Here is a 636-nt window from a genome sequence, read left to right on the forward strand (position 1 = left end):
GGAGTCTAAGGATCTCGCGTCCTCTTCCTTGCCCTTTTCTTTGCTTTTCTTCGTGAATGTCTTGTTTCTTTCTCTGCCTCTCACTCTCCCTTCGCATTCCTCTGTTCCATTTTTTCCTCATGGCAGCTCCGCTTCGTACGTCCTTTTTCTCTCTCTCTGTGCTTGCCTGCATAAAGCGGCCATACGCTGCAAAATGTGCTCGCGTCCTGGGCGTGCGTGGGCGTGGTTGAAAGGATGTTCAGCGTGCGTTGCTAAGATTGCTGCTCTCTTAGAGAAATGAAATCCGTTGCAATATGTGCTTGCAATGTGTCTCCACTTAAGCACTTACTCATGTGCCCAGGAGCCAATTAGCAGACTAAATGAGGTCTTGGCATTTTTTTAAAGGCTATTACTATTGGTGCTGTTGTCACGACTGCTGGCATTTTGATATTGCAGTTCTATTAACAATACAAATGACGATTTGAATCAGAGAAATATTCGAATCAAGGCAAAGGCAAACACAAGCAGGGCGAGCAGTGGGTTCGAGAGGCACAGAGCAGCCGCGTGTTTGGGAACCAGCGGGGGCTGGCGGGGAACCAAGGCTCGAGTTGCAGAAAGGAAACGAGTATTCCACGCACTTGACGAAAACAAGAAAGG

The sequence above is a fragment of the Penaeus monodon genome, chromosome 24 (genome assembly GCF_015228065.2).
Source record: "Penaeus monodon isolate SGIC_2016 chromosome 24, NSTDA_Pmon_1, whole genome shotgun sequence".
Classification (NCBI taxonomy): Eukaryota; Metazoa; Arthropoda; class Malacostraca; order Decapoda; family Penaeidae; genus Penaeus; species Penaeus monodon.